The sequence below is a fragment of the Callionymus lyra genome, chromosome 3 (assembly GCF_982586985.1).
Source record: "Callionymus lyra chromosome 3, fCalLyr1.hap1.1, whole genome shotgun sequence".
In the NCBI taxonomy this organism is placed as follows: Eukaryota; Metazoa; Chordata; class Actinopteri; order Syngnathiformes; family Callionymidae; genus Callionymus; species Callionymus lyra.
The window spans coordinates 38,834,751-38,847,318 of NC_141820.1; the positions used below are offsets into that span (position 1 = coordinate 38,834,751).

A 12,568-nucleotide genomic window follows, 5' to 3' on the forward strand; every position below is an offset into this window, starting at 1 on the left:
GCGCCTTAGACTGCTCGGCCATCCTGACTGTTGTCTGTGGGAAGATTAGCTCTCCAGTTTAGATGATTTAACCAAAACATTTGAATTTTCACATGGAAGCTCAGACATACTTTATAAAGACAATGAAATGGAATTAAGGCAAAATATTCCTGTCAGAAGTGGGATTCGAACCCACGCCTCCAGGAGAGACTGAACACATCAGCTAACACTGCTTTATAAAGACATTTAAATGGAAAAAGGGCAACATTATCCTGTCAGAAGTGGGATTCGAACCCACGCCTCCAGGGGAGACTGCGACCTGAACGCAGCGCCTTAGACCGCTCGGCCATCCTGACTGTTGTCTGCATGAAGATTAGCTCTTCAGTTTGGATTATTAAACCAAAACATTTGAACTGAGATTGAAGCTCAGACATACTTTATAAAGACAATGAAATGGAATAATGGAAAATTAATCTTGTCAGAAGTGAGATTCGAACCCATGCCTCCAGGAGAGACTGAACACATCACCTAACAATGCTTTATAAAGACATTATTAATGGAAAAAGGGCAACATTATCCTGTCAGAAGTGGGATTCGAACCCACGCCTCCAGGGGAGACTGCGACCTGAACGCAGCGCCTTAGACCGCTCGGCCATCCTGACTGTTGTCTGCATGAAGATTAGCTCTTCAGTTTGGATTATTAAACCAAAACATTTGAACTGAGATTGAAGCTCAGACATACTTTATAAAGACAATGAAATGGAATAATGGAAAATTAATCTTGTCAGAAGTGAGATTCGAACCCATGCCTCCAGGAGAGACTGAACACATCACCTAACACTGCTTTATAAAGACATTATAAATGGAAAAAGGGCAACATTATCCTGGCAGAAGTTGGATTAAAAACAACGCCTCCAGGGGAGACTGTGACCTGAACGCAGCGCCTTAGACTGCTCGGCCATCCTGACTGTTGTCTGTGGGAAGATTAGCTCTCCAGTTTCGATGATTTAACCAAAACATTTTAATTTTCACATGGAAGCTCAGACATACTTTATAAAGACAATGAAATGGAATTAAGGCAAAATATTCCTGTCAGAAGTGGGATTCGAACCCACGCCTCCAGGAGAGACTGAACACATCACCTAACACTGCTTTATAAAGACATTTAAATGGAAAAAGGGCAACATTATCCTGTCAGAAGTGGGATTCGAACCCACGCCTCCAGGGGAGACTGCGACCTGAACGTAGCGCCTTAGACCGCTCGGCCATCCTGACTGTTGTCTGCATGAAGATTAGCTCTTCAGTTTAGATTATTAAACCAAAACATTTGAACTGAGATTGAAGCTCAGACATACTTTATAAAGACAATGAAATGGAATAATGGAAAATTAATCTTGTCAGAAGTGAGATTCGAACCCATGCCTCCAGGAGAGACTGAACACATCACCTAACACTGCTTTATAAAGACATTATAAATGGAAAAAGGGCAACATTATCCTGGCAGAAGTTGGATTAAAAACAACTTCTCCAGGGGAGACTGTGACCTGAACACATCACCTAACACTGCTTTATAAAGACATTTAAAGGAAAAAGGGCAAAACAACGCCTCCAGGGGAGACTGCGACCTGAACGCAGCCCCTTAGACCGCTCGGCCATCCTGACTGCTGTCTGTGCGAAGATTAGCTCTCCAGTTTAGATGATTTAACCAAAACATTTGAATTTTCACATGGAAGCTCAGACATACTTTATAAAGACATTGAAGTGGAATTAAGTCAAAATATTCCTGTCAGAAGTGGGATTCGAACCCACGCCTCCAGGGGAGACTGCGACCTGAACGCAGCGCCTTAGACCGCTCGGCCATCCTGACTGTTGTCTGCATGAAGATTAGCTCTTCAGTTTGGATTATTAAACCAAAACATTTGAACTGAGATTGAAGCTCAGACATACTTTATAAAGACAATGAAATGGAATAATGGAAAATTAATCTTGTCAGAAGTGAGATTCGAACCCATGCCTCCAGGAGAGACTGAACACATCACCTAACACTGCTTTATAAAGACATTATAAATGGAAAAAGGGCAACATTATCCTGTCAGAAGTTGGATTAAAAACAACGCCTCCAGGGGAGACTGTGACCTGAACGCAGCGCCTTAGACTGCTCGGCCATCCTGACTGTTGTCTGTGGGAAGATTAGCTCTCCAGTTTAGATGATTTAACCAAAACATTTGAATTTTCACATGGAAGCTCAGACATACTTTATAAAGACAATGAAATGGAATTAAGGCAAAATATTCCTGTCAGAAGTGGGATTCGAACCCACGCCTCCAGGAGAGACTGAACACATCAGCTAACACTGCTTTATAAAGACATTTAAATGGAAAAAGGGCAACATTATCCTGTCAGAAGTGGGATTCGAACCCACGCCTCCAGGGGAGACTGCGACCTGAACGCAGCGCCTTAGACCGCTCGGCCATCCTGACTGTTGTCTGCATGAAGATTAGCTCTTCAGTTTGGATTATTAAACCAAAACATTTGAACTGAGATTGAAGCTCAGACATACTTTATAAAGACAATGAAATGGAATAATGGAAAATTAATCTTGTCAGAAGTGAGATTCGAACCCATGCCTCCAGGAGAGACTGAACACATCACCTAACACTGCTTTATAAAGACATTATTAATGGAAAAAGGGCAACATTATCCTGTCAGAAGTGGGATTCGAACCCACGCCTCCAGGGGAGACTGCGACCTGAACACATCACCTAACACTGCTTTATAAAGACATTTAAATGGAAAAAGGGCAACATTATACTGTCAGAAGTGGGATTCAAAACAACGCCTCCAGGGGAGACTGCGACCTGAACGCAGCGCCTTAGAACGCTCGGCCATTCTGACTGTTGTGTGTGGGAAGATTAGCTCTCCAGTTTAGATGATTTAACCAAAACATTTGAATTTTCACATGGAAGCTCAGACATACTTTATAAAGACATTGAAATGGAATTAAGGCAAAATATTCCTGTCAGAAGTGGGATTCAATGAAATGGAATAAGGGAAAATTAATCTAGTCAGAAATTAGATTCGAACCCATGCCTCCAGGAGAGACTGCGACCTGAACACATCACCTAAGACTGCTTTATAAAGACATTGAAATGGAAGTATGCAAAATACTTCTGTCAGAAGTGGGATTCGAACCCACGCCTCCAGGGGAGACTGCGACCTGAACGCAGCGCCTTTGACCGCTCGGCCATCCTGACTGTTGTCTGTGTGAAGATTAGCTCTCCAGTTTAGATGATTTAACCAAAACATTTGAATTTTCACATCGAAGCTCAGACATACTTTATAAAGACATTGAAATGGAATTAAGGCAAAATATTCCTGTCAGAAGTGGGATTCGAACCCACGCCTCCAGGGGAGACTGCGACCTGAACTCAGCGCCTTAGACCGCTCGGCCATCCTGACTGTTGTCTGCATGAAGATTAGCTCTTCAGTTTGGATTATTAAACCAAAACATTTGAACTGAGATTGAAGCTCAGACATACTTTATAAAGACAATGAAATGGAATAATGGAAAATTAATCTTGTCAGAAGTGAGATTCGAACCCATGCCTCCAGGAGAGACTGAACACATCACCTAACACTGCTTTATAAAGACATTATAAATGGAAAAAGGGCAACATTATCCTGGCAGAAGTTGGATTAAAAACAACGCCTCCAGGGGAGACTGTGACCTGAACGCAGCGCCTTAGACTGCTCGGCCATCCTGACTGTTGTCTGTGGGAAGATTAGCTCTCCAGTTTAGATGATTTAACCAAAACATTTTAATTTTCACATGGAAGCTCAGACATACTTATAAAGACAATGAAATGGAATTAAGGCAAAATATTCCTGTCAGAAGTGGGATTCGAACCCACGCCTCCAGGAGAGACTGAACACATCACCTAACACTGCTTTATAAAGACATTTAAATGGAAAAAGGGCAACATTATCCTGTCAGAAGTGGGATTCGAACCCACGCCTCCAGGGGAGACTGCGACCTGAACGTAGCGCCTTAGACCGCTCGGCCATCCTGACTGTTGTCTGCATGAAGATTAGCTCTTCAGTTTAGATTATTAAACCAAAACATTTGAACTGAGATTGAAGCTCAGACATACTTTATAAAGACAATGAAATGGAATAATGGAAAATTAATCTTGTCAGAAGTGAGATTCGAACCCATGCCTCCAGGAGAGACTGAACACATCACCTAACACTGCTTTATAAAGACATTATAAATGGAAAAAGGGCAACATTATCCTGGCAGAAGTTGGATTAAAAACAACTTCTCCAGGGGAGACTGTGACCTGAACACATCACCTAACACTGCTTTATAAAGACATTTAAAGGAAAAAGGGCAAAACAACGCCTCCAGGGGAGACTGCGACCTGAACGCAGCCCCTTAGACCGCTCGGCCATCCTGACTGCTGTCTGTGCGAAGATTAGCTCTCCAGTTTAGATGATTTAACCAAAACATTTGAATTTTCACATGGAAGCTCAGACATACTTTATAAAGACATTGAAATGGAATTAAGTCAAAATATTCCTGTCAGAAGTGGGATTCGAACCCACGCCTCCAGGGGAGACTGCGACCTGAACGCAGCGCCTTAGACCGCTCGGCCATCCTGACTGTTGTCTGCATGAAGATTAGCTCTTCAGTTTGGATTATTAAACCAAAACATTTGAACTGAGATTGAAGCTCAGACATACTTTATAAAGACAATGAAATGGAATAATGGAAAATTAATCTTGTCAGAAGTGAGATTCGAACCCATGCCTCCAGGAGAGACTGAACACATCACCTAACACTGCTTTATAAAGACATTATAAATGGAAAAAGGGCAACATTATCCTGTCAGAAGTTGGATTAAAAACAACGCCTCCAGGGGAGACTGTGACCTGAACGCAGCGCCTTAGACTGCTCGGCCATCCTGACTGTTGTCTGTGGGAAGATTAGCTCTCCAGTTTAGATGATTTAACCAAAACATTTGAATTTTCACATGGAAGCTCAGACATACTTTATAAAGACAATGAAATGGAATTAAGGCAAAATATTCCTGTCAGAAGTGGGATTCGAACCCACGCCTCCAGGAGAGACTGAACACATCATCTAACACTGCTTTATAAAGACATTTAAATGGAAAAAGGGCAACATTATCCTGTCAGAAGTGGGATTCGAACCCACGCCTCCAGGGGAGACTGCGACCTGAACACAGCGCCTTAGACCGCTCGGCCATCCTGACTGTTGTCTGCATGAAGATTAGCTCTTCAGTTTGGATTATTAAACCAAAACATTTGAACTGAGATTGAAGCTCAGACATACTTTATAAAGACAATGAAATGGAATAATGGAAAATTAATCTTGTCAGAAGTGAGATTCGAACCCATGCCTCCAGGAGAGACTGAACACATCACCTAACACTGCTTTATAAAGACATTATTAATGGAAAAAGGGCAACATTATCCTGTCAGAAGTGGGATTCGAACCCACGCCTCCAGGGGAGACTGCGACCTGAACACATCACCTAACACTGCTTTATAAAGACATTTAAATGGAAAAAGGGCAACATTATACTGTCAGAAGTGGGATTCAAAACAACGCCTCCAGGGGAGACTGCGACCTGAACGCAGCGCCTTAGAACGCTCGGCCATTCTGACTGTTGTGTGTGGGAAGATTAGCTCTCCAGTTTAGATGATTTAACCAAAACATTTGAATTTTCACATGGAAGCTCAGACATACTTTATAAAGACATTGAAATGGAATTAAGGCAAAATATTCCTGTCAGAAGTGGGATTCAATGAAATGGAATAAGGGAAAATTAATCTAGTCAGAAATTAGATTCGAACCCATGCCTCCAGGAGAGACTGCGACCTGAACACATCACCTAAGACTGCTTTATAAAGACATTGAAATGGAAGTATGCAAAATACTTCTGTCAGAAGTGGGATTCGAACCCACGCCTCCAGGGGAGACTGCGACCTGAACGCAGCGCCTTTGACCGCTCGGCCATCCTGACTGTTGTCTGTGTGAAGATTAGCTCTCCAGTTTAGATGATTTAACCAAAACATTTGAATTTTCACATCGAAGCTCAGACATACTTTATAAAGACATTGAAATGGAATTAAGGCAAAATATTCCTGTCAGAAGTTGGATTCGAACCCACGCCTCCAGGGGACACTGCGACCTGAACGCAGCGCCTTAGACCGCTCGGCCATCCTGACTGTTGTCTGCATGAAGATTAGCTCTTCAGTTTGGATTATTAAACCAAAACATTTGAACTGAGATTGAAGCTCAGACATACTTTATAAAGACAATGAAATGGAATAATGGAAAATTAATCTTGTCAGAAGTGAGATTCGAACCCATGCCTCCAGGAGAGACTGAACACATCACCTAACACTGCTTTATAAAGACATTATAAATGGAAAAAGGGCAACATTATCCTGGCAGAAGTTGGATTAAAAACAACGCCTCCAGGGGAGACTGTGACCTGAACGCAGCGCCTTAGACTGCTCGGCCATCCTGACTGTTGTCTGTGGGAAGATTAGCTCTCCAGTTTAGATGATTTAACCAAAACATTTTAATTTTCACATGGAAGCTCAGACATACTTTATAAAGACAATGAAATGGAATTAAGGCAAAATATTCCTGTCAGAAGTGGGATTCGAACCCACGCCTCCAGGGGAGACTGCGACCTGAACGTAGCGCCTTAGACCGCTCGGCCATCCTGACTGCTGTCTGTGGGAAGATTAGCTCTCCAGTTTAGATGATTTAACCAAAACATTTGAATTTTCACATGGAAGCTCAGACATACTTTATAAAGACAATGAAATGGAATTAAGGCAAAATATTCCTGTCAGAAGTGGGATTCGAACCCACGCCTCCAGGGGAGACTGCGACCTGAACGCAGCGCCTTAGACCGCTCGGCCATCCTGACTGTTGTCTGCATGAAGATTAGCTCTTCAGTTTGGATTATTAAACCAAAACATTTGAACTGAGATTGAAGCTCAGACATACTTTATAAAGACAATGAAATGGAATAATGGAAAATTAATCTTGTCAGAAGTGAGATTCGAACCCATGCCTCCAGGAGAGACTGAACACATCACCTAACACTGCTTTATAAAGACATTATTAATGGAAAAAGGGCAACATTATCCTGTCAGAAGTGGGATTCGAACCCACGCCTCCAGGGGAGACTGCGACCTGAACACATCACCTAACACTGCTTTATAAAGACATTTAAATGGAAAAAGGGCAACATTATACTGTCAGAAGTGGGATTCAAAACAACGCCTCCAGGGGAGACTGCGACCTGAACGCAGCGCCTTAGAACGCTCGGCCATTCTGACTGTTGTGTGTGGGAAGATTAGCTCTCCAGTTTAGATGATTTAACCAAAACATTTGAATTTTCACATGGAAGCTCAGACATACTTTATAAAGACATTGAAATGGAATTAAGGCAAAATATTCCTGTCAGAAGTGGGATTCGAACCCACGCCTCCAGGGTAGACTGCGACCTGAACGCAGCGCCTTAGACCGCTCGGCCATCGTGACTGCTATCTGTGTGAAGATTAGCTCTTCAATTTAGATTATTAAACCAAAACATTTGAACTGAGATTGAAGCTCAGACATACTTTATAAAGACAATGAAATGGAATAAGGGAAAATTAATCTAGTCAGAAATTAGATTCGAACCCATGCCTCCAGGAGAGACTGCGACCTGAACACATCACCTAAGACTGCTTTATAAAGACATTGAAATGGTATTATGCAAAATACTTCTGTCAGAAGTGGGATTCGAACCCACGCCTCCAGGGGAGACTGCGACCTGAACGCAGCGCCTTAGACCGCTCGGCCATCCTGACTGTTGTCTGTGTGAAGATTAGCTCTCCAGTTTAGATGATTTAACCAAAACATTTGAATTTTCACATCGAAGCTCAGACATACTTTATAAAGACATTGAAATGGAACTAAGAGAAAATATTCCTGTCAGAAGTGGGATTCGAACCCACGCCTCCAGGGGAGACTGCGACCTGAACGCAGCGCCTTAGACCGCTCGGCCATCCTGACTGTTGTCTGCATGAAGATTAGCTCTTCAGTTTGGATTATTAAACCAAAACATTTGAACTGAGATTGAAGCTCAGACATACTTTATAAAGACAATGAAATGGAATAATGGAAAATTAATCTTGTCAGAAGTGAGATTCGAACCCATGCTTCCAGGAGAGACTGAACACATCACCTAACACTGCTTTATAAAGACATTATAAATGGAAAAAGGGCAACATTATCCTGGCAGAAGTTGGATTAAAAACAACTTCTCCAGGGGAGACTGTGACCTGAACACATCACCTAACACTGCTTTATAAAGACATTTAAAGGAAAAAGGGCAAAACAACGCCTCCAGGGGAGACTGCGACCTGAACGCAGCCCCTTAGACCGCTCGGCCATCCTGACTGCTGTCTGTGCGAAGATTAGCTCTCCAGTTTAGATGATTTAACCAAAACATTTGAATTTTCACATGGAAGCTCAGACATACTTTATAAAGACATTGAAATGGAATTAAGGCAAAATATTCCTGTCAGAAGTGGGATTCGAACCCACGCCTCCAGGGGAGACTGCGACCTGAACGCAGCGCCTTAGACCGCTCGGCCATCCTGACTGTTGTCTGCATGAAGATTACCTCTTCAGTTTGGATTATTAAACCAAAACATTTGAACAGATTGAAGCTCAGACATACTTTATAAAGACAATGAAATGGAATAATGGAAAATTAATCTTGTCAGAAGTGAGATTCGAACCCATGCCTCCAGGAGAGACTGAACACATCACCTAACACTGCTTTATAAAGACATTATAAATGGAAAAAGGGCAACATTATCCTGGCAGAAGTTGGATTAAAAACAACTTCTCCAGGGGAGACTGTGACCTGAACACATCACCTAACACTGCTTTATAAAGACATTTAAAGGAAAAAGGGCAAAACAACGCCTCCAGGGGAGACTGCGACCTGAACGCAGCCCCTTAGACCGCTCGGCCATCCTGACTGCTGTCTGTGCGAAGATTAGCTCTCCAGTTTAGATGATTTAACCAAAACATTTGAATTTTCACATGGAAGCTCAGACATACTTTATAAAGACATTGAAATGGAATTAAGGCAAAATATTCCTGTCAGAAGTGGGATTCGAACCCACGCCTCCAGGGGAGACTGCGACCTGAACGCAGCGCCTTAGACCGCTCGGCCATCCTGACTGTTGTCTGCATGAAGATTAGATCTTCAGTTTGGATTATTAAACCAAAACATTTGAACAGATTGAAGCTCAGACATACTTTATAAAGACAATGAAATGGAATAATGGAAAATTAATCTTGTCAGAAGTGAGATTCGAACCCATGCCTCCAGGAGAGACTGAACACATCACCTAACACTGCTTTATAAAGACATTATAAATGGAAAAAGGGCAACATTATCCTGGCAGAAGTTGGATTAAAAACAACGCCTCCAGGGGAGACTGTGACCTGAACGCAGCGCCTTAGACTGCTCGGCCATCCTGACTGTTGTCTGTGGGAAGATTAGCTCTCCAGTTTAGATGATTTAACCAAAACATTTTAATTTTCACATGGAAGCTCAGACATACTTTATAAAGACAATGAAATGGAATTAAGGCAAAATATTCCTGTCAGAAGTGGGATTCGAACCCACGCCTCCAGGAGAGACTGAACACATCACCTAACACTGCTTTATAAAGACATTTAAATGGAAAAAGGGCAACATTATCCTGTCAGAAGTGGGATTCGAACCCACGCCTCCAGGGGAGACTGCGACCTGAACGTAGCGCCTTAGACCGCTCGGCCATCCTGACTGTTGTCTGCATGAAGATTAGCTCTTCAGTTTAGATTATTAAACCAAAACATTTGAACTGAGATTGAAGCTCAGACATACTTTATAAAGACAATGAAATGGAATAATGGAAAATTAATCTTGTCAGAAGTGAGATTCGAACCCATGCCTCCAGGAGAGACTGAACACATCACCTAACACTGCTTTATAAAGACATTATAAATGGAAAAAGGGCAACATTATCCTGGCAGAAGTTGGATTAAAAACAACTTCTCCAGGGGAGACTGTGACCTGAACACATCACCTAACACTGCTTTATAAAGACATTTAAAGGAAAAAGGGCAAAACAACGCCTCCAGGGGAGACTGCGACCTGAACGCAGCCCCTTAGACCGCTCGGCCATCCTGACTGCTGTCTGTGCGAAGATTAGCTCTCCAGTTTAGATGATTTAACCAAAACATTTGAATTTTCACATGGAAGCTCAGACATACTTTATAAAGACATTGAAATGGAATTAAGTCAAAATATTCCTGTCAGAAGTGGGATTCGAACCCACGCCTCCAGGGGAGACTGCGACCTGAACGCAGCGCCTTAGACCGCTCGGCCATCCTGACTGTTGTCTGCATGAAGATTAGCTCTTCAGTTTGGATTATTAAACCAAAACATTTGAACTGAGATTGAAGCTCAGACATACTTTATAAAGACAATGAAATGGAATAATGGAAAATTAATCTTGTCAGAAGTGAGATTCGAACCCATGCCTCCAGGAGAGACTGAACACATCACCTAACACTGCTTTATAAAGACATTATAAATGGAAAAAGGGCAACATTATCCTGTCAGAAGTTGGATTAAAAACAACGCCTCCAGGGGAGACTGTGACCTGAACGCAGCGCCTTAGACTGCTCGGCCATCCTGACTGTTGTCTGTGGGAAGATTAGCTCTCCAGTTTAGATGATTTAACCAAAACATTTGAATTTTCACATGGAAGCTCAGACATACTTTATAAAGACAATGAAATGGAATTAAGGCAAAATATTCCTGTCAGAAGTGGGATTCGAACCCACGCCTCCAGGAGAGACTGAACACATCATCTAACACTGCTTTATAAAGACATTTAAATGGAAAAAGGGCAACATTATCCTGTCAGAAGTGGGATTCGAACCCACGCCTCCAGGGGAGACTGCGACCTGAACGCAGCGCCTTAGACCGCTCGGCCATCCTGACTGTTGTCTGCATGAAGATTAGCTCTTCAGTTTGGATTATTAAACCAAAACATTTGAACTGAGATTGAAGCTCAGACATACTTTATAAAGACAATGAAATGGAATAATGGAAAATTAATCTTGTCAGAAGTGAGATTCGAACCCATGCCTCCAGGAGAGACTGAACACATCACCTAACACTGCTTTATAAAGACATTATTAATGGAAAAAGGGCAACATTATCCTGTCAGAAGTGGGATTCGAACCCACGCCTCCAGGGGAGACTGCGACCTGAACACATCACCTAACACTGCTTTATAAAGACATTTAAATGGAAAAAGGGCAACATTATACTGTCAGAAGTGGGATTCAAAACAACGCCTCCAGGGGAGACTGCGACCTGAACGCAGCGCCTTAGAACGCTCGGCCATTCTGACTGTTGTGTGTGGGAAGATTAGCTCTCCAGTTTAGATGATTTAACCAAAACATTTGAATTTTCACATGGAAGCTCAGACATACTTTATAAAGACATTGAAATGGAATTAAGGCAAAATATTCCTGTCAGAAGTGGGATTCAATGAAATGGAATAAGGGAAAATTAATCTAGTCAGAAATTAGATTCGAACCCATGCCTCCAGGAGAGACTGCGACCTGAACACATCACCTAAGACTGCTTTATAAAGACATTGAAATGGAAGTATGCAAAATACTTCTGTCAGAAGTGGGATTCGAACCCACGCCTCCAGGGGAGACTGCGACCTGAACGCAGCGCCTTTGACCGCTCGGCCATCCTGACTGTTGTCTGTGTGAAGATTAGCTCTCCAGTTTAGATGATTTAACCAAAACATTTGAATTTTCACATCGAAGCTCAGACATACTTTATAAAGACATTGAAATGGAATTAAGGCAAAATATTCCTGTCAGAAGTTGGATTCGAACCCACGCCTCCAGGGGACACTGCGACCTGAACGCAGCGCCTTAGACCGCTCGGCCATCCTGACTGTTGTCTGCATGAAGATTAGCTCTTCAGTTTGGATTATTAAACCAAAACATTTGAACTGAGATTGAAGCTCAGACATACTTTATAAAGACAATGAAATGGAATAATGGAAAATTAATCTTGTCAGAAGTGAGATTCGAACCCATGCCTCCAGGAGAGACTGAACACATCACCTAACACTGCTTTATAAAGACATTATAAATGGAAAAAGGGCAACATTATCCTGGCAGAAGTTGGATTAAAAACAACGCCTCCAGGGGAGACTGTGACCTGAACGCAGCGCCTTAGACTGCTCGGCCATCCTGACTGTTGTCTGTGGGAAGATTAGCTCTCCAGTTTAGATGATTTAACCAAAACATTTTAATTTTCACATGGAAGCTCAGACATACTTTATAAAGACAATGAAATGGAATTAAGGCAAAATATTCCTGTCAGAAGTGGGATTCGAACCCACGCCTCCAGGAGAGACTGAACACATCACCTAACACTGCTTTATAAAGACATTT

The 12,568-nt window shown here is 42.3% G+C and overlaps 21 non-coding genes across 21 annotated transcripts; all 21 read right to left on the bottom strand.

The window, feature by feature from the left end:
• Positions 1–252: 252 nt before the first annotated feature.
• Positions 253–335, bottom strand: trnal-cag (transfer RNA leucine (anticodon CAG)). The gene has a single exon. It is a non-coding gene; the product is annotated as a tRNA-Leu (tRNA).
• A 223-nt stretch (positions 336–558) lies between these two features.
• Positions 559–641, bottom strand: trnal-cag (transfer RNA leucine (anticodon CAG)). Its single transcript has one exon. It is a non-coding gene; the product is annotated as a tRNA-Leu (tRNA).
• A 530-nt stretch (positions 642–1,171) lies between these two features.
• On the bottom strand, positions 1,172–1,254 carry trnal-cag (transfer RNA leucine (anticodon CAG)). Its single transcript has one exon. It is a non-coding gene; the product is annotated as a tRNA-Leu (tRNA).
• Positions 1,255–1,763: 509 nt separating this feature from the next.
• Positions 1,764–1,846, bottom strand: trnal-cag (transfer RNA leucine (anticodon CAG)). Its single transcript has one exon. It is a non-coding gene; the product is annotated as a tRNA-Leu (tRNA).
• A 530-nt stretch (positions 1,847–2,376) lies between these two features.
• trnal-cag (transfer RNA leucine (anticodon CAG)) lies at positions 2,377–2,459 on the bottom strand. The gene has a single exon. It is a non-coding gene; the product is annotated as a tRNA-Leu (tRNA).
• A 691-nt stretch (positions 2,460–3,150) lies between these two features.
• On the bottom strand, positions 3,151–3,233 carry trnal-cag (transfer RNA leucine (anticodon CAG)). The gene has a single exon. It is a non-coding gene; the product is annotated as a tRNA-Leu (tRNA).
• A 122-nt stretch (positions 3,234–3,355) lies between these two features.
• trnal-cag (transfer RNA leucine (anticodon CAG)) lies at positions 3,356–3,438 on the bottom strand. The gene has a single exon. It is a non-coding gene; the product is annotated as a tRNA-Leu (tRNA).
• Positions 3,439–3,967: 529 nt separating this feature from the next.
• On the bottom strand, positions 3,968–4,050 carry trnal-cag (transfer RNA leucine (anticodon CAG)). Its single transcript has one exon. It is a non-coding gene; the product is annotated as a tRNA-Leu (tRNA).
• Positions 4,051–4,559: 509 nt separating this feature from the next.
• On the bottom strand, positions 4,560–4,642 carry trnal-cag (transfer RNA leucine (anticodon CAG)). The gene has a single exon. It is a non-coding gene; the product is annotated as a tRNA-Leu (tRNA).
• A 530-nt stretch (positions 4,643–5,172) lies between these two features.
• trnal-cag (transfer RNA leucine (anticodon CAG)) lies at positions 5,173–5,255 on the bottom strand. Its single transcript has one exon. It is a non-coding gene; the product is annotated as a tRNA-Leu (tRNA).
• Positions 5,256–5,946: 691 nt separating this feature from the next.
• Positions 5,947–6,029, bottom strand: trnal-cag (transfer RNA leucine (anticodon CAG)). The gene has a single exon. It is a non-coding gene; the product is annotated as a tRNA-Leu (tRNA).
• A 633-nt stretch (positions 6,030–6,662) lies between these two features.
• On the bottom strand, positions 6,663–6,745 carry trnal-cag (transfer RNA leucine (anticodon CAG)). Its single transcript has one exon. It is a non-coding gene; the product is annotated as a tRNA-Leu (tRNA).
• Positions 6,746–6,867: 122 nt separating this feature from the next.
• On the bottom strand, positions 6,868–6,950 carry trnal-cag (transfer RNA leucine (anticodon CAG)). The gene has a single exon. It is a non-coding gene; the product is annotated as a tRNA-Leu (tRNA).
• Positions 6,951–7,798: 848 nt separating this feature from the next.
• trnal-cag (transfer RNA leucine (anticodon CAG)) lies at positions 7,799–7,881 on the bottom strand. Its single transcript has one exon. It is a non-coding gene; the product is annotated as a tRNA-Leu (tRNA).
• Positions 7,882–8,003: 122 nt separating this feature from the next.
• Positions 8,004–8,086, bottom strand: trnal-cag (transfer RNA leucine (anticodon CAG)). The gene has a single exon. It is a non-coding gene; the product is annotated as a tRNA-Leu (tRNA).
• A 509-nt stretch (positions 8,087–8,595) lies between these two features.
• Positions 8,596–8,678, bottom strand: trnal-cag (transfer RNA leucine (anticodon CAG)). The gene has a single exon. It is a non-coding gene; the product is annotated as a tRNA-Leu (tRNA).
• A 507-nt stretch (positions 8,679–9,185) lies between these two features.
• trnal-cag (transfer RNA leucine (anticodon CAG)) lies at positions 9,186–9,268 on the bottom strand. Its single transcript has one exon. It is a non-coding gene; the product is annotated as a tRNA-Leu (tRNA).
• A 528-nt stretch (positions 9,269–9,796) lies between these two features.
• Positions 9,797–9,879, bottom strand: trnal-cag (transfer RNA leucine (anticodon CAG)). The gene has a single exon. It is a non-coding gene; the product is annotated as a tRNA-Leu (tRNA).
• A 509-nt stretch (positions 9,880–10,388) lies between these two features.
• Positions 10,389–10,471, bottom strand: trnal-cag (transfer RNA leucine (anticodon CAG)). The gene has a single exon. It is a non-coding gene; the product is annotated as a tRNA-Leu (tRNA).
• A 530-nt stretch (positions 10,472–11,001) lies between these two features.
• trnal-cag (transfer RNA leucine (anticodon CAG)) lies at positions 11,002–11,084 on the bottom strand. Its single transcript has one exon. It is a non-coding gene; the product is annotated as a tRNA-Leu (tRNA).
• Positions 11,085–11,775: 691 nt separating this feature from the next.
• trnal-cag (transfer RNA leucine (anticodon CAG)) lies at positions 11,776–11,858 on the bottom strand. The gene has a single exon. It is a non-coding gene; the product is annotated as a tRNA-Leu (tRNA).
• Between the last annotated feature and the right edge of the window lie 710 nt (positions 11,859–12,568).